Genomic DNA, 23,268 nt, shown 5'->3' with positions numbered 1-23,268 from the left:
AAACCTAACCTCATCTTTCTTTGTTTATTTTTCCATGTACATTTATTTAATGTGTGTGAAAAGTGATAACGTACACATGAAAATGAACTGCCTCAGCAGATTATTATATAGATGTATTTTTAATGCACTATAGTATTGTAGAATTTACCTAGAAGTATATGAACCTTTTTATATTATATACATATACAATACTCTTTCGCTATTTCACAGCTCAGTGCAACTAGACAAAATACGCAAATGGTAATTTGTATATCGCTTCCCAATATGCTCAACCTAAGATGAGGAGCATTATAGCTATCCACATACAGTACTGTTTCGCTGTTTCACAGCTCATCAGTGCGGCTAGACAAGCAACTACCTCAAGCCAGGATCGAGATATATATATATATATATATATATATATATATATATATATATATATATATATATATATTAAATGAGTTCATATACTTCTAGGTATATTCTACAATATATATACCGGCTGGGGAAGAGAACCCGACGTTGTCCAGGATTAAATGAGGATAAACAAATATTCTACCCTCCCATATTTTTATTGTCATCGAAATCGATGAAATCGACTATTTTTTAATCAAATCGATTGGTTGCCTGCTCTAGTAAAGGACCTCTCTCCTGTAGTATATCAGGAGGAAGCTACACACGCTTCTTTGGAGTGACGTAGTCCACAATACATTTCAGTCAACATTGCACTGTAGAGAATCTATTGTTACTTTAAAAAAATTATGTGTAAATAATAGCTTCACTTAAAGTTTAAAATGAAAAAAGTCAAGTATCATGATTCAATTGTGACCTAAACAGAAACCTTCATTTCGAACCGCCTCTGTCTTATCAAAGAACCAACTGTTGATTTTATGAAATTATCTTTAATCACTTGAATTAAAGTCAAGTAAAAGTCAAGTATTATGAGTCAATTGTGCTCTAAAAAGAAATACTTCGAATGCGCGCCTGTCTTATAAAAGAATATACCGTTGATTTTATATGTCGGCCCTTTCTGCTTGTGTGGTGATAAAACTTCTCAAATGCATTTAGGGTGTATAAAAGTCCTAACTTTGGTAAAAATCGGACTTCCTTCTATCATCGGATTTTTTTCGATTACAGCGTTTCGATACTTATCAAACGAATTCTGATACAAAACCCACGTAAAAAACTCCCAGATTCATCAGGTACTTTTGTGTGAAACTTCAAAAATATCGGCATATCCGTTTCTGTGTTTATAGGGAACTCTCTCTCACAACACACAGATAATTTCTTTATATATATATATATATATATATATATATATATATATATATATATATATATATATATATATATACTTTACTTTACCCCTAACAAGCCCCACTGCTTGTTCACATTCTATTTAAATTTCTGATACAGTTGGAAAAGCATAACATGGCTCAATTATTAACATCGTCAGAGTTTATACATACTTTACTTGTTGAGTCTATGATTGTTTCACTATCTGTTTTGAAAACGCAGAATTAAATAGTGAAAAAGCACAAGCTAGATAAAATGAACTAGAGAAAGTTTATTGGACCCCCCCCCCCCCAAAAAAAAAATAACCAACAAACACAGAAAAACGTACAAAAGAAATCTGCCACAACGACACGGTAGAACATAACACAAAAACGTTAATTACAATCGCCGAGGTCTGCATTACCAGAAACTCGACCCCAAACAGAGGTAACAGACCATAGTTTAATAGCAAATACATAATAGTTATCAAACTGCGAAGAGCAGCTCTAAGAAAATTAAACAATGTAGCAACTACTTTCAATTCAATGGATTATAAAGTAAACGAGCAAAAGTTTTGCAAGGCGATAAATGCAATAAATAAAACAGTGTTCAAAACGTAACTTCAGGTTCAAAATTTTACATTTTTTATTACTACTAGAGAGAGGGGGGCACTGAGCTTGCCGAGTTGTAAAATACCCTTAAATATATTTTAATTCATGCAGATATCGTATTTATTATTACAGAGCCAATTCAATTATATTGTGTCTAATATATACTAGCGATTAAATGAATTGAATTTGGGCATACGCAGAAAGGAAGTAAAAATATGTCGGCAAGTTAAAATTAAGATGTTGCATTTCGACTTGCCGATATATGCCTGTACGTATTATTCATCCACCCAAACAGATTTTAATCGTTATAAACAATGATGATTACTATTTCATATTAATTTCAGTGTCATGTGACTAATAGTTTAAGAATCTATTGATTAAAGATTTGCACACATACATCTACTGTTTTATTTATATAGATTATGTTCTTTCAAGTAAAGATAGCCCTACAAGTACAATATATATATATATATATATATATATATATATATATATATATATATATATATATATATATATATATTGCAATTAGGAAGGGAAGACTTTTATGATTCATGATTAAAAGTAAATTTGTATATATATATATATATATATATATATATATATATATATATTTTTTTTTTACACAGTGATCACCACTTATCAAGGCCCGGAAGCCACTCAGGGATAAGGGTTATTGCAAGTACATTAAGTTAGTGAGGAGATTTGCTGAAGTGTTTACTTAAGGGGGCGGTTCATTAGGAATTTGTTAACATTGGACTCGAAGACATCTAAGTTGTAGTCCGGAGGGAAGCAGGCAGACGGAACAGAGTTCCACAGGCGTGCAGTTCTAAGAAAGAAGCTTTGTTCATGGAATCCGCGTTTTGATTTAGGCACAGATATAGAGTGGGGGAAATTTTTCACAGTGGATTCAGCTAGACGGGTGTTTTTCGTGAAAGATTGGCGAGGGGGGACCAGAGATTGGAGTTCAGACGAGCATCTGCCATGGAAATAACGATAAAACAAGGACAGGCTCGCAACGTCTCTTCTGTGGGAGAGAGGTTGCAGGGTAGAGAAAAGGGCATCCCCCACTAAGCCACGAAGTCTATTTTGTACTCTGTCAAGGCAGGATAGGTTGTTTTTAGCAGCTCCTGCCCAGATATGGCAACAGTATTCCATCCTTGGACATACTTGGCTTTTATATAGATAGAGAATTGCATCAGTAGTGAGATATCTTCTCGAGCAGTAGAAGGATCCCACCGTCTTTCCAGCGACCTTAGCAACAGACTTGATGTACGTGTTCCATTTCAGATCAGGAGTAAAGGTCAAACCCAGAAGCTTGTCAAAACACGGAGCCTCACCCAGACGAGAGCCATCCATCACAATTGATGCCAGCTGGGGATCAGAGCGTTGATGATGTAAGGATAGGAGTTTGGTTTTGGATGCATTAAAGGTAACCAGCCACATCTTCCCCCACTGAACCACGCGCTCGAGATCAGAGGAGAGAGAATCAGAGAAAATTTCGTCATTTACAGCCTTTGATGTGTTGCCGTAGATGGTTGTGTCATCAGCATAGATGTCAACGAATGATTTAAGTATGTGTTTAGGGAGATCATTGATGTAGATCAGGAAGAGAGTTGGGCCCAGGATTGACCCCTGGGGACTCAAGCATTTATATTGCAGGCCTCCGATTTTTGTCCATCGACCACTACTCTTATGAGCCTATCGGAGAGAAATGATTTAATGATTGAGAAAACATTTCCCGTTATACCGTAGCTGGAAATCTTGTGAAGTAGACCCTTATGCCATACCTTGTCAAAGGCCTTTGATATGTCAAGAGCAATTGCCCTAGAAAGGAAGCCTTTGTCAAGAGATTCACTTATCCTGTGGGATATAACCGTCAGCACATCTGCGGTAGATCTTGCAGAGCGGAAACCATATTGTGTGTCACTAAGAAGGTTATTCCTGCTGAGGTGGTTGACTATTTCACTATTTAATATGGATTCCAGCAACTTACTCATAACACACAGGAGACTTATAGGTCTGTATTGAGAGGGAGATGACTTATCACCTGAATTCTTAAATATAGGGCAAACTGAAGAGGTCTTCCAGGGAGTCGGAAAGCACTTCTCCTTAAGGCAGCGCTTAAATAGTTTCGTAAGTATTGGAGCAAGTTCTGGTTGAAGCTTTTTTAACACTATAATTGGGATGCCATCAGGGCCAGTTGCTTTACTGGAATCTAGGTTCTTTATTAGTTTGGTGACCTCCTGCACGGATATTTGTATGTTACTTAGCTTGTTCTGTGTTATAGGAGGAAATATGGGGAGTTGATGGCCTTCGTCGCATAGGGTAGAATTAGCTGCAAAGTTTTTTGCAAATAGTTTGGCCTTGTCTGACGCTGACGAGATGACCTCTGGTCCATTGATAATGGTTGGTATAGAACGCACACTTCTGTTCAGGATTTTATTTGTTATTTGCCAAAACTGGTGGGATCCAAGCCGCTGATCGGCTACCTTGGATTTAACAGACTGGGCATATAGCACTCTTGCATTTTGGATTACTCTTTTACAGTGGTTGCTGGCAGACCTGAAAGCAGCTTTAGTTTCAGTGCATCTATTACGTTGGGAGCTATGGAATATATATATATATATATATATATATATATATATATATATATATATATATATATATTCCTTTAATCTTCTCTCCAAAAAGGGGAACAGGAGAGGAAAGAAAGAGAAATGAGGAGCCAGCTGACCGGTTTCGACCCTCGCTTCTCAAAGCTGTATCGAGGGAATTTTTTAAAACAAAAAATGAAAAAATGATTAAAATTGCGTTTTATTCAATTTACGGGAAGAAAAAAAAAGTGGGAAAACGATTAAAATAAAACAGCGTTATGGTCGAATACCCTAGAGATTAATCACGTTCAAACCCAGGAGGCATTCCCTTTGCTTGCAAAGAGAAGGCTTTCTAAGTCGAACGTGAATACTCTCCAAGATCTTAAGGTGATATAATGAATGAGCACGACTAAGAATAGAAAAAGAGTCCGTGCTAAAGTTTGTTGCACAAGACGGGTTTTTAAGTAAATGCAGTATGTGTTAGTAACAACGTCAGTTGCCCGGTAGGTTCCATTCCTAATTTCACTGGGTACATGTTGTTGGATTCTTCCATAATGTCGTTCGACCCAAGTAGTTGGCACTGCAACCACATTCAAAATTGTAAATAACGTTACTATTATGGTGTGTGTGTGTGGGGGGGTTATATTTAATACTTTTTTTTTTACTTCTTATACTTGTAAATTTTTATAATTTATACTATTTTATACATTTTTTTTATCTCTTATTCCTTTATATTTTCTACCCTTTTATTCTGCATTTATTTTTTCCTTGATCATATTCATTTATATTTTTATATTTTACCCTTTTATCTTTCATAGTTTTTTTTTTAATTACATTTTCACCCAAAACTAGGCACATTGCCACTTTGATGTAGGGGGCTACTACTGGGACACGGGCTACAGGGGTACTAGGTGGGGAGTTGGGCAGCAAGATGTCGGTTCACTTAACACTTGAACTTCTGCATGTCAGTACAGTTGGGGAAGCAGGAACCTAGAAGGGAATTCCAAAGTCTAGCGGTTCTGGGGAAGAAACTACTGGCGTAGAAGGCTTTTTTACATCTAGGGATCTCTACTGTAAAGGAGTGGGGTTTTACTGCTTGTCGGGTTTGTCGGGGGTATTTATGTAGAGGGGGTACAAGTGCTTGCAGTTTGTCCGAACATTCACTGCTAAAGTACTTGTAAAACAGGCAGAGGGATTCTACATTATGTCGATGGGACAGAGGCTGAAGCTTGGATGACAGTTCAAGACCTATTAGGTTGGCGACTCTCTTTTGAACCTTGTCTAGGAGTGAGAGAAAAGTAGCAGATGCACCAGCCCAAATATGACAATATTGCTTATTACATGGGCGAATGGTGGCCTTATAGAGGTACAGGATACTTTTGGGCGTTAGTAGCTTTCTAGCACAGTAGAGAGAACTTACCTTTTACATGGTAGTTTTTGCAGCGGTCCTGGCAATGCTCTCAATGTAATTGCTCCAACTCATGTTTCCTGTGAACGTTGGGTTGAGTAGTTTAAAAGATGTGCTTTCATATGAAGTCTTTGGCCATTGCTATTGGTGGTAGAGAAGGTTTCTTGTAGTTATTGGAGGAAACAAGTTTAGTCTTGGCAGCATTGAATGTGACCATCCATTTTTGTCCCCATTCCACTACAGATCGGAGTTTATCCTCTAGTGTTTCTGCCATTTCTTTAGATATATGTTCATTTGTTTTCCTGTCGTGTCTGTTATAGAGGGTGGTGTCGTCAGCATATATACCCATCTCACAGACAATTTTGTTAGGGAGGTCATTTATGAATATTAGGAATAATAGAGGTCCAAGGATAGACCCTTGAGGCACTCCCACATTTATATCATATTGTTTAGATGTATGGCCATCGAGGACAACCTGGATTTTTCTCTTATCTAAGAAGTATTTAATTATGTTATGTATTCTTCCAGTGATACCGTATGATCTGATTTTTCTGAGAAGACCTTCATGCCATACCCTGTCAAAAGCCTTAGATATATCTAGAGCTACCGCTCTGCCCTCTCCCGCTTTGTCCAGTGAACTGTATATACATCCTGAGATTACAGTTAGGATGTCTGCTGTGGAACAGGCTTGCCTAAATCCATATTGTTGGTCAGTTAGAAGTTTAGCATCTGTAAGCATTTAGTATATATTCAAGTTCTCTCCATTACACATTCAAGTTCTCTCCAGAAGGCATTCAAGTTCTCTCCAGAAGGCATTCAAGTTATTTCCAATAGGCACTCAAGTTCTCTCCAGTAGGAATTCAAGTTCTCACAAGTAGGTATTCAAGTCTTCTTATAACAGAATTACATTTGTGTCAATAAAGTGACAATGATAAGCTGTAAGCGAATACATTCAGTTGGAAAAGGATTTGTTGCTAGATAGGTGTATGCCAAGTAGGGTGGTGTGGGGAAAGGATTTAGCAAAACTCCACCCCTTCACTCACCTGATGAAATATACAGCTGTGAAACACAAGTGGTATGATCAAAAAGTTCTGAGACTGGCTCTGTTGAGAATAAACTGAACGCGGGACAATCGTGTATAGCAGAAAGTGGGTATTAACTGCGGAGAGGTTGTCCTCGATGGCCATACATCTAAACAATATGATATAAATGCGGGAGTGCCTCAAGGGTCTATCCTTGGACCTCTATTATTCCTAATATTCATAAATGACCTCCCTCACAAAATTGTCTGAGATGGGTATATATGCTGACGACACCACCCTCTATAACAGACACGACAGGAAAACAAATGAACACATATCTAAAGAAATGGCAGAAACACTAGAGGATAAACTCCGATCTGTAGTGGAATGGGGACAAAAATGGATGGTCACATTCAATGCTGCCAAGATTAAACTTGTTTTCTTCAATAATTACAAGAAACCTTCTCTACCACCAATAGCAATGGCCAAAGACTCTTTATCTGAAAGTACATCTTTTAAACTCCTCGGCCTAACGTTCACAAGAAACATGAGTTGGAGCAATTACATTGAGAGTATTCCCAGGACCGCTGTAAAGAAGGTGGGTTCTCTCTACTGTGCTAGAAAGCTACTAACGCCCAAAAGTATCCTGTACCTCTATAAGGCCACCATTCGCCCATGTAATAAGTAATATTGTCATATTTGGGCTGGTGCATCTGTCACTAGTCTCTCGCTCCTAGACAATGTTCAAAAGAGAGTCGCCAATCTGATAGGTCTTGAACTGTCATCTAAGCTTCAGCCTCTGTCCCATCAACGAAATATTGCATCCCTCTGCCTTTTCTACAAGTACTTTAACAGTGAATGTTCTAACGAACTGCTAGCACTTGTGCTCCCTCAACGTAAATACCCCTGACAAACCCAACAAGCAGCTAAATCCTCCACCTTCACAGTTGAGATCCTTAGATGTAAGAGAGCCTTCTACGCCAGTAGTTTCTTCCCCAGAACCGCTAGATTTTGGAATTCCCTTCCGGGTCTCTGTTTCCCCAACTGTACTGACATGCAAGTGTAACGTGAACCAACATCTTGCTGCTCAACTCCCTACACAGTACCCCTGATGCTTATGTCTCTGATAGTTGACCCCTACATCAAAGTAGCAATCTGCCTTGTTCGGGGTAAAAATGTAATAAAAAAAAATAAGACACTATTCTCAAGTGTCTAAGGTCTCTCTGTAGTATTCGAAGCCCAAATAAAATCCCATCGATGCGGCTCTCCTACACTGGCTTTTACAAGGAATGGTGCACCTTCTTTAAGTGATGTTGTGTAATGTAAAAACACTAAGCAGGATACTCCACCAGACTAGATGAATTCTTGTATTGAATCCAGTAAAGAATAACAAGTTATCCAATATTACTATCTCATTTGGATAATTTGATAATTTCGACATATTTAAAGTGCGTATTTCTCAATACAAAGGGTGTATTTCTCGACAGATTTTAATTCACAATGATTCTCCATGTAATAATATTTAAAAAAAAAAGAAAAGAAAGCATTTTAATGCATACACAGAATTTTTCCTTGCAATCTATTCACGCAAAACTTAGTGATATTTTTCAAAAGTGAATAATTCTCAGGAAAGAAAAAAAAATAAATAAATACGAAAATAAATTATAAAAACAAATTGAAAAATTCCAAACATTTTTCCATATTTTATTGTTTTCTGCTGTTTACTTTAAAACATTTAAAATTTATATTGTGTCTAGACAATATGTGCCAAAATACGAGAGTATATCTCTTCCTCTAATATTATATAAAGAAACTTTATCTGTGCGTGTGTGAGTTCGTTTCCTATGGACTTGGAAACAGCTGGGCCGATTTTAAAAAAAAATTTAAACGAAATTGCTTGATGTGCCTGAGAGTGCTCTTAGATATATTTTGTATCGGAATGCATCTGATAAGTATCGAAAATCGATAATTGAAAAAAAAAACGATTAAAGAAAGAAAGTCCGACTTTGACCAAAGTTAACACTTTTCTACAACCTAACAAGTGCATTTGAGAATTTTTATCATTGCTCAAGCAGAAAGGCCTGGCGTATTAAATCAACAGTTTTTCTTTTATAAGACAACGTCGTGTTCGAAATGAATGCTTCTTTTTAGAGCGCAATTGAACCATGATACTTGATTTTTATACGTTTAACTTTAATTCGAGTGATTTTAATTCAAGTGATTACTTAAAAATAATTTCATAGCATCAGTTAGTTCTTTAATAGGACAGAGGCGGGTTCGAAATGAATATTTCTGTTTAAGTCACAGTTGAACCATGATACTTGACTTCCTTATTTTAAACTTTAAGTGAAGCCATTATTTACAGATAATTTTATAAGATCAACAGTAGATTCTCTGCAGTGCAATGTAAACTACAATTTTTTCTGAAATTAGTCATTGGGGATGAGGCATCTGAACTTTCCTCCCGGTACACTGCGTGGAGGTTCCTAATAAGAGCAGCCAATCAATCGATTTGATTAAAACATGGGCGATTTCACTGATTTTGATGGAACATTGACCCTCGTTCAATCTCGGACAACTCCAGGTTTTCCCTGCAAGTATCTGTATAATAGAAGAAAGCTTATTCTTTTGGTGAATATGTGTGTGCAGAGAAAAACATGAGAAATATTTTAATTTTATTAATGTAATTTGTATTTGCTAATGTCAATCATCCAACTCCTTTGCTTTTTTTTTATATATAGTCTGCTGTTAAAAAAGAACATGTAAGCGATGAGAGAGAGAGAGAGAGAGAGAGAGAGAGAGAGAGAGAGAGAGAGAGAGAGAGAGGTGGACGAAAAGCGTTATAAATTACTACAAACAGGAAAGGTATTAAGAGAACAAACTGGGAGGATGTAATTATATGATGAAGAGAGAGGGAAAGAGTGAATGAAGAGGTTGGTAGTATATATCTTAGAAGAATTAACAAGAAAAAAAGAAGAAATGCGATTCAGAACGGGGGGGGGCAAAGAGAGCTAGAGAGAAAGGAAGATAAAACAATAAAACAGAAGTGTTCAAAATAGTTGCAACTTGATAGAGTATTAATATAGATTGACAGATGGATAGGTAGACCTCACAGAATCGAATATACAGACTGCTAAAAACAGAATAAGTTATATAAATTGGCATGGACATATTGGAATTAAGATAGGTAGATATATAGATGGATGAATATATAGACATGGATAGATAGAGAGAGAGAGAACTTGTAACTGGAATTGTGTACATATATATATATATATATATATATATATATATATATATATATATATATATATATATTTGAACATTTTGCTCAATTAAATATCTACTTGGGAAATTCTTATTTGTAGAATTTTTTAATATGAGTCACTTTTAACTTGATTCTATATTTAACATCAAACCCAGAGTCTTTTTGGCAATGGTGCAAACTTTCAGAAAGTTTACCGAAATGGTTAATCAGTTTTGAATTCTTTATCTCACCTCCCTTTCTCTCTATTTGTCTGATTATCTTTCTCTCTCTCTCTCTCTCTCTCTCTCTCTCTCCCGCTTTCTTCATTTCCTTACTTACATTCCCATAGTCCCTTCTCTCAGGTTTAATTTACAGAACTGTAACCTTCTCTTCGTAAAATTTGAAATAGTTCAGTCATTAATATACCCACCTGAAACTATTTTGATCCATTTTCTCCGAAATATTGTCGAAAAATCTTTAACTTTTTCTCTTTTTACAAAACAAAATCATTGGTTTTAAACTTCCCAACATTTTATTTTTCGTATATGTATATCAAAAGCCTTTATTTCTAATTTTAATTTGCTGTGCACGATTTTTTTTTTCAAAGCTTATCTGGTATAACTATCCTATTATTTCTATAAAGATTCTGGTACATTTTGCACCCAGATTAAACAAACACAAAAAAAACAAAAAAAAAAAAAAACATGTAAAATATGTATTTTTACGTTTCTGATTTTTTGAGATGAGGATTGATTATTCGTATTATTTGGATTATTCGGATTACTGTTCTCATCTTGAGTGTTATTTTAACATTTCGCAAGGACTCATGGCGCAGTGGTTAGAGTACTTGGAAAAATCAATTGTAAATGTGATATTCTCCTGAAGGTTGAAGGTTCAATTTTCAGTGTGGGTCACCAGACAATACAACTGCGAATTACTTAGGACCTCTATCCAGTCATGGTTGATGGAACGAGAGCAGTAAACAAAAGGTTTCGTTCGAAATTTTGCCCAGATTCCCGAGTTTGACAAAAACTTTCCCGAGTTCGAAAAGGTACACCTGAAGAAGGTCGGAGGTTATATCAAGCGAAACGCTGTGAAAATGATACTCAAATGATGTAGTCCGAAGAATCCAAGTAATACATATGCATTTTTATTTAAATTCTAATTTTGACAGAAATAAAGTTAAAAAAACAAAACGCATTCAAATAATATATATGCACACGTCAAAGGAAAAGTAAGGCGCCTCCTTTCCTTCATTAGTCTGTGGGAGACCCTTAAGCATGGTCGAGAACCCACTTTAGCCTACAATCAGGGTAAAGTGAGATTATGGAAAGAAGGTGACTGATGGATTACGAAAACAAACAGAAATAATTCGGTTTATGGTTTCATATTCCGTTGTGCTGAGCAGAAGTACCTCTGGGTACAATAGTCAGGACAGTCTTCCAGTATGAGCACTGCTCGGACAGAAAGGAACTGCAGCCTACTGTCTGTACAACTGCAAAGAAAGCTATGACAATGCATCAAACTCATTATTTGAGAAACGGCATGAATAAAGTTCTAAATCAGAACACCTTGCTCGGTAAGGATTACCATCATAGACAGGTAGCACCTGATTGTCACCAAACTGCTCTTCAACAGCAAAGAATAAACCAAAGAAAATAACAACATGGAATGTAAGAAGCCTGCACCTGAAGATTGACATCTCAGGACTTGCAAAGGTGAGATGGAAATGAGCTGGAGATTTTCAGATGGTTATAAAATGCTCTACTCTGGTGGTGAAAGGTCAGAGGCGGCGACTGGCCAATATCAGACATGGCATTATCCTACATCAGCGCCAAACCTTTTGACATCAGCATCCTATGCGCCAACATCAAATCATGATGATGTAGAAATAGAAATGTTCTATGAAAAAGTGAAGAAAACTCTGAAGCAACTGAAATCATCTGATGTCAAGATTATAATGGGCGATTTTTAATGCTAAACTTTGAAGAAATAGAATTGGAAACATTGTTGGCTCATATGGAATCGGTGAAATTAACAAAAGGGGAGAACCATTGGTGGAATGGTGTATGGAAAATGAATATATTGCAAATACATGGTGTAAGAATTATCCAAGAAGAAAGTGGACATAGATGAATCCAGGCGATAGACAGCGCAACCAGATAAATTACATCTTGATCCAATCTTGCTTCTATAATGCAATCAAATCAGCAAAATCTAGGCCAGGAACAGACTGTGGTAATGACCTTATCCCTGTTGTGTGCACATTCAACTTGAAGTTGAAAAGCCTTAAAAAAAAAACAAAGCATCAACCAAATTATAATTTCAAACTGCTAAAGACGGAAAGTTCACTTAAGAAGAGTTTTTAAGTGGCACTTAAAAGATTTTCGGCCTTAGAGGCGATCACCTATGTAAAAAGTCAATGGGAAGAGCTGAAGAATCGCATCAAGGAGGTGATAGAAGAGAGCATCCCTCTAAAACCTAAGAAAGAGCGCAAGAAATGGATAACACAAGAAATCTTTAATCTTTGATAAACAAAGATGAAAAGCAAAGGCTGACTCCGCCAAGCATAAATCCATAGACAAAGAAATAAAGATGTGTGGTGAGGCATAAGTAATGTGAGGAAATAGAGAGGACAACAATAACAGAAAGTACATGCACAGCAAGATCAATGACGTCACAGGCAAGAAATCTCATAACAGCTGTATAGAATCAAAAGATGGGAATGTCCTGATGAATAAAACAGACATACTCAACAGATGGGCGGAATATATTAAAGATCTCTTTTATGACGACAGAGGAAATAAGCCCGAGATTACCAAACCGATCTTAAAGGCAGAAGTTGAAAATGCCATCAGAGAAATGAACAAAGGAAAGACTGTTGGACCAGACTCTGTACCAATGAAAACGTATGAAACACTTGATAAAATCGGCATTAATAAGCTATCTTTTCTTCTCAATAGCATTCATGACACTGGAAAGATTCCATCAGATATACTTATCTCCAAATTCATCACACACTCCCCAAGAAACTTGGAACAACCGACTGTGAATGTTACAGAACGATTAACTTGATGAGCCATACATTGAATCTCCTACTGAAAATACTAATGAAACAAAATATGATCTTAAATATCAGAAGTGCAATTTGAATTTGTCGCAGACAAGGGGACAACAAATGCCATTTTCACAATGACAATGCTGACAGAAAGATATATAGAGATGCAGAGAGACCTGTTTTATCGATTTCTCAAAAGCCTTTGATGAAGTAAGATATGAAGATCTATTTAAAATGCTAAATAAACTAGACGTTGATGGGAAAAACTTAGAATTCTGAGCAACTTCTATTGGAGACAAAAGGCAACAGTTAGAATAGATGGAAACCACAGTGAGGAAACATTAATAAGAAGAGGAGTGCGTGAAGGGTGTGTTTTGTCACCAGATTTATTCAACCTCTACAATGAAAGCATACTGAGAAAAATTGAGGACACCAAAAGTATAAGTTTGGGTGGACACAACATTAATCATTTTAGGTATGCATATGATACTGTATTAATAGCAGAATCCGAAGAGACTCTCCAACACATGCTGGATACTGTGGTGGAAGCAAATGAAAGTAAAGAACTCGCTTTAAACATCACAAAACGGTAAGCATGACAGTATCCAAGAACACCCAAGCTCCAACATGCAAGCTACAATGTCGCAATGTACCAGTTAAACAAGTTGACAAATTCAAATATCTGGGATACTGAATCACATTTGATGGAAGGTGCACGACTAAAATACAAAGTCGCTTAGCCACAACCAAAGTCACCTTCAAGAGATTGTTATCAATTATGATCAACAGAAACATTAAAATACACACCAAATGCAAAATACTACGAACTAATCTATTATACGGTTGTGAGTGCTGGACAATCACCAACACCATGAGAAAAAGACTAGAGGCAATTGAAACTTGGTTCCTAAAGAGAATTTTGAAGATATACTGGACAGAAAAAACAAACAAACCAGAAGGCAAATGCAGAAAAGTTTTTGATAAGAACGGTACAAAAAAGGCAAATGAGATTCATGTCTTCATGTCTACAGATTAGCTTGACAGGAAAGATCACGAGAAGAAAAAAAACAGAACGACAACAAGAAACATAGGTTGACAGTTTGAATACCTGGGAAACATAAAAAATGATGAGCAACAATGAATTTACGAATGCCTTGAGAGAGCGAAATAGATGGAGTCATAGCCGTCCATGCCTGCACCAGGCAGGACACCACTTGATGATATGCACACGGGCAAAATAATGAGTAGAATTACAAACTCCTAATATTTCTTTTAAGATAGCGCGAGTAAGTTTGTTTATCAGCTTGAAATTCGTGATAAACTCTTAAACCTGCTGATTCAACTCTTTTACTGCTATTAAATGATCTGATAACGAGAAACAAGAGACGCCAAGAAAATCAGTGATTCCAAATACAAATTCACGAAACAGAAATAGTTTTACAGTAATTATGACTTGTGTATTAATATCATTCTGCAAAATGTAATCGATCTCTCTCTCTCTCTCTCTCTCTCTCTCTCTCTCTCTCTCTCTCTCTCTCATAAAAGTGAACGTATATGTGTGTGTGCATGCTGAACAGGCTCCACCAAACTACTGTCAATTACTAGTCCTCAGACTTGAAACTTAATATATAGGGGATTCGGACCTGTAGAATAAATTCGAGTTTAGTTTTTAGTCGTTAAAAATAGCTGCTAAGACGTCAAAATTGAAAATTAGAACTTTAGCCGGCGTAAATCGACTTAATTTGTATCCATTACCCACGTGCAAATATACGTCTAACTGTGTTATTTTTTAAAGTTTTTATATCTGTATATCTTTAGGGCAAGTGCTAGCGAATACCGCTGGTGGGCTAAATATTTGGTTTTGATTCTAGCGGATGGTACCCAAGTCATATTTTTAAAACAACTTATGTATTAGGTACAACATAATAATTAATAGAGAATTTTCTCTAAAAAGTACGAAATTTGCATATATTTAAATATCATATTTAAACGTATTTTACAATCGTGTAACGCCGAGCGGTTTGCTAGTACTTAGCAAATACCTGCGAATTCTACCAAACACTTTGAGAAATAAGTGATATCATTTGATAAAAACACATGATGAATAATAATAATAAAAAATCTACAACTTTTAAAAATACAAGCAGATATTGTTTACTTACTTTAAAGATAGTGACGTCAGATGCACTGCAACGGAATGTGTTAGGTGCTACTATATATTGGGTACAATATAACCAATAGAGAATTTGCTTTATAATAATAAGTACGAAATATGAATAAATTATAATATCATATTTAAGCGTATTTACAACCGGGTCACGCCAGGCTAATGTATATTGGGTGCAATATAATAATCAATAGAAAATTTGCTTTATAATAATAGATACGAAATCTGCATGAATTAAAATATCATATTTAAGCATATTTTATGATCGGGCAAGGCCGGGCGGCCTACTAGTATATATATATAATCTGAAGAATCTATCATTTCGTATTTATTAAAATATACTTTATCTGCAATATCTTACTCTTCTTTAAAATGCATTCTTGAGAAAGTCAGTCAGTTACTTATATAATTATATTATAATTATAAACGTATTTTACGACCGGACAACGCTGGGCGGCGTGCTAGTACACATAAAACTGGGTATAAATGGATGTTCAAACAACTAGCATGAATCAAAAAGGATAGGTCTAATTTATTGCAGGTTAAACGTGTTCTAAACATGAATCAATAACAATTAAGAAATCTGCTTTGCAAACAGTGTATTTTTTTGCCACTTATGTGTACATGATAGAAGAAAAGGCGCAGTATCCTTTTCATATGATGGTGATTGGATCAGATAGATTTTTATGTTTTTTTTTTTTTACTTCCTAAATTACAGATGAACAAAAGATGCAGACTGATGCTGCTTTGATTCCGATTCATATAAAATTGATCCTGACTTTGATGAAGATGACGGGCGACACTTAAAAACACTCCTGGAAACTGAGGATTTCCATTTACACAGAAGATCAAATAAGCATTACAGTTTATTACATCCACCCCCACCCCCACCCCAGTCCGATACACTGCAATCTCTTTCATTTAATTTGTCCATGTTTTCCTTGATCCTTTATGAAGAGAGAAAGAATAGAATATAATTGAAATAAACATGTAAAACTGCATGTAAACATTGAATAGACTTGAACATTTAAGGGCGCAGGTGTATTGCGTCAAGACAAATATTGCTATGCATAAACCATTGAAAAGAACTCGTATAAACCCTTGAAATTATATGCACACTAATGTTTGCACGTACACACACGTTTCTGTGCGCTTTCTAAAGCAGAAATTCATTAACAAATTTATGTTCACATCTATATATATTATAATAAATCCGTATTCCTGTTTGTTTGCTTGTTTGTTCACAGTTTGATTAATATGTGCAAAAATTACATTGTTTCACAAATTAATTTTTATTATGGTTACTAGCAGAACCAGTGGAAATTCCACGGTAGTTGAAAACATCATCACATAAACAAACAATAGAATGTCGTTCAATAGAATAATCAGTGTAATATTAGTTCCGATCAGACCGTAAATTAAAAAATAAATATTTTTCTAGCCAAATATGGAGAACTGCTTGAGATATATTATTACAAGAAATAGAACTAAAGTAAGGCATCATTTATTCTAGAGATTATAATTTAATTAGATGACTTGTAAATCAGTTAGTAATAACAATGTCACAATCTTTTCTTGATAATCTGATAATTTGGCATATAAGTAATAAGATTTGATAGAAACATGTTACGTGTCAACTTTTGCAATTTTTTCATACCAGTAAGAATAAGAAATGAATCAGGCAACGCCAGGCTGAAATGCTAGTATATAAAAATGAACGTGTGTGTGCGTGTGACATTTCCCTACGCAATAACTCTGTCAATTTGAAGTTTACAGACTCAGAATTTGATATACAGGGTACTGAGATTTGGGAAAATCTTTGTGATCGGTTTTCGGTCAGAAATTTGGCTGTTAAGGGGTCAAAGTTCAACGATTTGACCAAACTCCGACAATTTTGAGTCTAAACAAAGTCTGGTGGGATTTAGTTAAAGAAAAAATAAAAATGTAAGATGTTGGCAGATGATATGAAAACACTTGCAAACATATATATTTCATAACATAAATATTCTTAATTCATTATGAAATTGAATGTTTGAGTTGGATGAAATAAAGTGATTTTTAGATCGTAAATTGCTTCAGCCATTTCTATGACTGACTCCTTATACATTTTCCGTTCCATCCACCGGCTTTTACAACAATATGAGGAAAAATAAAGTACTTGTACAGTTTCTACCCAAGAGATAAGGTACGTGTACAGTATTTTAAATAAGAAACAATGTACTTGTACAGTATTTTAAATAAGAAACAAGGTACTTGTATAGTATTTTAAATAAGAAACAAGGTACTTGTATAGTATTTTAAATAAGAAACAAGATACTTGTATAGTGGTTATGAGAAAACAATGAAAAGTCATACTACTCGATGATTTGACGTGAATTTTGGTTTTAAAAACTTTTATGGGCGTCACGGGTAAGATTTTCCGTGTGTTTTCATATGGGTACTATTTACACTATTTCTTGTGTCGGTTACTGTAGAAGTACCTTATTTCTTATTTTACGTTAATTTGGTTGTGCTAACTTTTCTGTACGCCACGGCTATGAGTTTGTTTTTCATATAGGTACTATATTGTAGAAGAACCTTATTTATTATTTAAGTCATACTACCCGATGATTTTACGTGGTTTTCAGTTTTAATCACTTACATAACGTCACTTACACAACGTCATAGGTAAGACTTTCTTTGTTTTTCATATGGGTACTATACTGTACAAGTACCTTATTTCTTATTTAAAAATGAAAATACTTGATTATTTTATGTAATTTTCTGTTGTGCTAACTTTTCCGTACATTAAATCTAAGAGTTTGTTTTTCATATGGGTGCTTTACTGCAGAAGCACCCTATTTATTATTTAAAAGTTATACTACTCGATGATTCGCCTTGCGGTTCGGTTTCAGTAACTTTTATGAACGTCACAGGTAAGATTTTCTTTTTGTTACACGTTTTTTTTCATATAGTTACGGATACCACATGTTTTCTATTACTAAGCAAAGAAAAAGAAAATAATTCTTGGGAGACTTGCATTGAGAGGACAAAACCGAACAATATTCTCCCCACCCACCCCCGCCTAAACAAAAACAGAGGAGATAATGCCTGGGAGATTACCTTGTGACCACAAAACAGATACTACCCCCTAGCTCTGCCTAAAATAGAAGGTTTGGTAATCACTGGAAGCCTCTAGAGAACTTTTAAATCACCACCATCGAAACGTCATTTCTTGAAGATGACTCTGCAGTTTTTCCAAATGTATACACTGCTTTATTATAAATTAATTACATAACATCAAAAATCCAGGACACCGCCCAAAATTGGCCCTAATTGACCCTCACAGAATACCAACAACTAATTGAGGTGGTGAAGTAAAGGCGGCGCTGTTGGCGGCGATACTGGTGGTGGTAGCAGTGATGGTGACAGATGCAGTGGCTGTGACTGCAATGGTGGTGATGGCGGTGATTGTTGCAGTAGAGATGGTGGTGGTGGTGGCGGCAGTGTCAGTTGCAGTGGTGGCGACAGTAGTCGTGGCGGTGGACGTTGTGTTGGTGTATGTAGTGGCAGCAGTAGCGGTAGTTATGGTGATGGTGGTGGTGGCGGCGATGATGTTCGTGGCGACGGTAGTGTTCATGGCGGTTGATGCTAGTGGTGATCTGCATCGACCACACACAGGCTGGCAATAACTAACTGATGGCGCCGGCAGTGGTTATGGTGGTAATGGTGGTGGTGGTGGCGGTGAGGTGATAGTTATGCTTGTTGCGTGAATTTTCATAATTAATCAGAAGTAAATTTCCCTGTGCATTTTAGTAATTAATGAGAAGTTACTTTTCCAGACCATTATTGTAATGTTAAAACTTTGAAACATTAAATATAGTAATTGAAAAATGAAACATTCTTCTTATAATTAATCAGAAGTGACTTTTCCAGGGCATTTTTGTAATTAATCAGAAAATTGTAATTCATTTTTGTAATTAATCAGAAAATTCGTGGGAAAATTTGTGGAAATTATTCTCATTCAATTTCGAGAAACGCCAGGTCTTCCTGCTAGTAATTTTTTTGGTACTTATGTATCTATGTTAAAGTCGAACTTTCACGAGCATTTCCGGACCAATAATGTAAATAACCGGGATATGACGAAACGCATTGAGACAAAGAATGGTATGGGGAAGACAGGATACTCGCATGGTCGAGAACTTTTAATTTTGCCAATAAGTTTTTTCTTGGCCGAATTTTTTCACCTTTTTCACAACCTGTAGTTTGTCACTTCGCTGCAATAAATTCATGTTTTTAAATTCTTGTGCATAAATTGCTTAACGAATACTGTTCTCTTAACTTTGTTAACAAATTGTTTTTTATCGTATTCGATCGGCTAGTCTTTTCATTATACTTGAATTTGATCGGCTAGGCGTTTCGTCATACTTTAATTTAATTAGCTAAGTATTTTTTCATACTTTAATTGGATTGACTAGGCGTTTCATCATACTTAAATTTGATTGGCTAAGCGTTTCAAAATATCCCGGTTCTTTTCGTTTTATGGTCGGAAATGTTCGTAAAAGTTCAGCTTTATCGCGATAAAATAGATGCACAAGTACCCACTTTTTTCAAATATGATAATTGTCAATATTTGACCAATGACTGAATAATTCGAAGCTTTCTTATGCTGTAGTTTATGGGATAACAGAATTTGTACGTATCTGAATAGGGTTTTTAAATTTTTATAAAGTGTAGTGGACTGGTGGATATATTATATATATATATATCCCCCAGTCGTATAAAATAGGAGAAATTAATTGCATTGAGAAAGGAAAAATGAATTGCTTTGAGGAAGGAACGAACAACCCGTTTACTGGAATTAAACGAACTAGTATTTATTTCGTGAAGAAACAAATGAAAGAAAAGGGTGCAACACGCGTTTAATTGGGCGTGCGTCTCTCGCTGTTTACTGGTGAAAAGGAAAGTCTATTGTTGTAGAGAGAGAAAGAGAAAAAGTAAATCCAGGCCATGGAGATAGAAAACGTATAAGGTGTACGTACTGTCTGTTGACTCATGCCTCCACACATACAGTAGCAGGGGCGTGACGCGCGGGCGAGCGCCTCCCAAAAGGGAGGCGGCTGGTTCGCCGAACCTTTCAGCTCGAGAGCTGGTCCGAAAAAGGACTGGAAACAGCTTCTCTCTTGCTTTTATAGTTGTTTCCGGTGGTCTTTTGCGCATATGGGGATTTCCTTTGAAAGGGGAAGTGACGTTGCCCATGTGTGCGTACGTGTGCGCGTATGTGAGTACATGTGTGTACGTTAGCGTGTGTGTGTATACACGTGAGTGTGAGTGTATATACGCGAACGTGAATATATCTATTTGTGTGTACGTGTGCGCGTATGTATATGACAAGAAAAGTGCTTTGAAATGTGAACGCGTGTTTTTGTGTGAGACTAGGAAAGGCCCCCACAAAGGTGTAATGAATTTTCAAAGAATTAAATAAAACTGAGAGATTTTGAATAAACACTCTGGTTGTATCTTAGCTAGTGATTTAGTCATATATATGTTTCAGGAAATAACAAATCATTAGTGAATGAAACAAAACAAGCTTAAAGTACATCAAAGTTCTGTACTCTGTCTGGTGCTTTTTGTCTTAGAAGCATTCCATAAAGATTATCTGGATGCGGAGAAATTATATATAGTATTGATGGAACGATTCCAATGTTTTTTCTGGTTCTGATACACTTACCGATTCTGTTATAAATTCTAAATTCTGATGCAATTACCGATTCCGATTTTTTAAAAATATCTTAATATTTAGTTGTAGAATTTTTGTTTTTTTATTTGCAGATTTCTGTAAAAAAACGTTTTATATGCATATCTTTTTGTAAACGTAAATCATTGTGAAAATTCAGATACCTTCGATTTTTATTAAATGTTAACAATAGGTATTGCTAGCAGGGAAACTTGACGTTGCCCGGGATTGAATGATGGTCAACGAATGTTTCACACTCTCATATTTTATTGTCATCAAAATCAGTGAAATTGCCCGTTTTTCAATCAAATTGATTGATTGCCTGCTCTTGTTCAGGGTCTATGTGGTGCACCATGAGGAAGCTTCACATGCCTCCGCACACTGAATTAGTCCACATTGTAGTCTACATTGCATTGTAAACAAATCTACTGTTGATTATATAAAATGATTTAAATTTGAATTAAAGTTTAAAATGCAAATATCAAGTATCATGATTCAATTATACTCTTAACAGGAATATTCATTTCAAATGAGCTCCTGTCATATCAAACAACCTGCTGTTGATTTTATATACTGGGCCTTTCTGTTTATGTGGTAATAAAACTTCTTAAATGCACTTGTGATGTTAGGCTGTATGAGGTGTTAACTTTGGTCAAAATCGCCTGTTCCTTCTTTCATCAGATTTTTTGATTACCGATTATTGATACTTATCGAAGACATTCCGATATAAAACCTATCTAAGAATACTACCAGGCACATAAAGTACATTTCTATTAAGTTTATCAAAAATCAGCTCAGCCGCTTAGGAGTCCATAGTGAATGAACAGACAAATAGTAGAGATTATACATCAATTAATAAATATTCCCCAAATTTCAGTTTCTTTGAAGTATTCTAAAAGTTTTTTAGTGGCATAACTTATTTGATAATTAAAATATATCAGACTAGCAGGGTGGGGGCTTTGCCCGATCGTAAAATACGCTTAAATATGATATTTTAATTCGTCCAGATTTCGTATATATTATTATAGTCGTAATTTCAAAAGAAAAAACAAAGTATTTGGGTGCCATGAGCTAGAAAGCAAAACTGTAGCATTCAAAGCTGGTGACGTTACCACTATACCAACGTGACACGCATATGAACTGATTAAAAATAAGCTAAGATAATATACAAAATGTATAACGATTTTTTAAATTATGACCTCTTTAAAACTATTTTAATCGACTAAAACCCCATACAAGGACGGCCCATAAATTATCCAATCATTTGAGGCCTCTCGCGCTACTCTGCAACTTTTCGTTTCGGTAGAGATAGAGTTTGAAAATATGGAGACAGACATAGCGAATTTTATAAATTAGATTTACATTAAATTTGATTCGTATTCATTAGAAACCAATTATCGAAGATTTCTTGAATTTCAATTTCTTCTTATGACTCCTTAGATTTGAGACATTTTCTAACATTAAAAGTATGTAATTGATTTCGATGAAATTAGAATAAGGATTCTAGGCATAAGGTTTAGTATCATTAAATCTTGATTTTAATCTTGGTAAGGAGACAGAAAAGTGGTGCAAAACTGTTCTGTTGATGGAATTGATTTTACCTGTCCTGGGACAAGTAGTCTTCTCGCATATATATTAATAGATACACACATACCTTGTAGCTAAAACTGTAGCAGAACAAGCAATTTGTCATGGTCTATATAAGACCAAGGAGGCAGAATACCTATGTAGAAGAGACACATTAACTTAGACACAACAAATGACAATTTTCTATTATAACAATATAATCGTCACCCTTACCGTTTTCTCTTTGCTAAATAATACATTAGACATCCTATGCGTTTTGAATCTAAGAAAAAAAGACGTTATTTACGAACTATTTCATATCCTATGTGATAAATTATTGACATCAGTTTAGCAAAATAATATTAAAGACATAAATATTCATAACTGAGAGACCTGACGTTATCCGAGATTGAATGGAGATCAACATATTATGCACGCTTTCATACTTTAAATTTCATCAAAATCAGTAAAAATCGACCAGTTTTTAATAAATCGATTGATTGCCTACTCTAGTTAGTGACTTACACATACCTCCCCGCAGTGGCTTAGTCCGCATTACATTGTAGTCTACATTGCGCCGTAGAGAATCTACTGTTGATTTTATAAAATTATTTTTATATAA

The 23,268-nt window shown here is 35.4% G+C and overlaps 1 protein-coding gene and 1 long non-coding RNA gene across 2 annotated transcripts in view; one reads left to right on the top strand and one right to left on the bottom strand.

Moving 5' to 3' along the window:
* LOC145293099 (uncharacterized) overlaps positions 1-16,211 on the top strand; it is a 199,416-nt gene extending 183,205 nt beyond the window's left edge. The window contains exon 3 of the long non-coding RNA XR_013869662.1: positions 16,083-16,211. This is a non-coding gene — a long non-coding RNA (uncharacterized LOC145293099). The remainder of the gene's footprint in view (positions 1-16,082) is intronic.
* Positions 1-23,268, bottom strand: part of LOC145293098 (ionotropic receptor 25a-like) — a 322,383-nt gene that overhangs the window by 139,729 nt on the left and 159,386 nt on the right. The window lies entirely within an intron of this gene.

Source organism: Euprymna scolopes, chromosome 14 (assembly GCF_053919585.1).
Source record: "Euprymna scolopes isolate OS-2025 chromosome 14, ASM5391958v1, whole genome shotgun sequence".
Lineage (NCBI taxonomy): Eukaryota > Metazoa > Mollusca > Cephalopoda > Sepiida > Sepiolidae > Euprymna > Euprymna scolopes.
This window is presented reverse-complemented; position numbering and strand designations above follow the sequence as displayed.